The sequence below is a fragment of the Octopus bimaculoides genome, chromosome 1 (assembly GCF_001194135.2).
Source record: "Octopus bimaculoides isolate UCB-OBI-ISO-001 chromosome 1, ASM119413v2, whole genome shotgun sequence".
Classification (NCBI taxonomy): Eukaryota; Metazoa; Mollusca; class Cephalopoda; order Octopoda; family Octopodidae; genus Octopus; species Octopus bimaculoides.
This window is the reverse complement of record NC_068981.1, coordinates 6,599,638-6,600,139: the sequence shown is the minus strand read 5'-3', so window position 1 is coordinate 6,600,139 and position 502 is coordinate 6,599,638.

Here is a 502-nt window from a genome sequence, read left to right as displayed (position 1 = left end):
ATATATATATATATATATATATATATGTGTGTGTGTGTGTGTGTGTGTGTGTATGTATACATATATACATGCATATTTATGCGTGTATATGTGTGGATATATGTACAGATATGCTAGTGTGTGTGTGTGTATCTGTACGTGAGTGAAACGATCAGTTTGAGTTTACGTGGAAATATATCAAAGTGCTCAACCGACCACTGTGATGTAAGATGGTATTATACATAAAATCTATAACGTCTCTTTTTCTACGTCAGCAGACCATTAAAGCCATAATTGCAATTTCACGTCAATATCCATGTCGATATGTTTGATCTTTAGTGGACTCCAAGGGAAGCGATAGTATCAACTCTGTTGGTATTCATTGCGATTATTATATAACTGGACACCAAAACTGGCAATAGATATAATGGTACCGTTACCTACAGGCACATACAACCACTATTAAGGCCTTATCTATCTATGTATCTATCTATCTATCTATCTATCTATCTATCTATATATA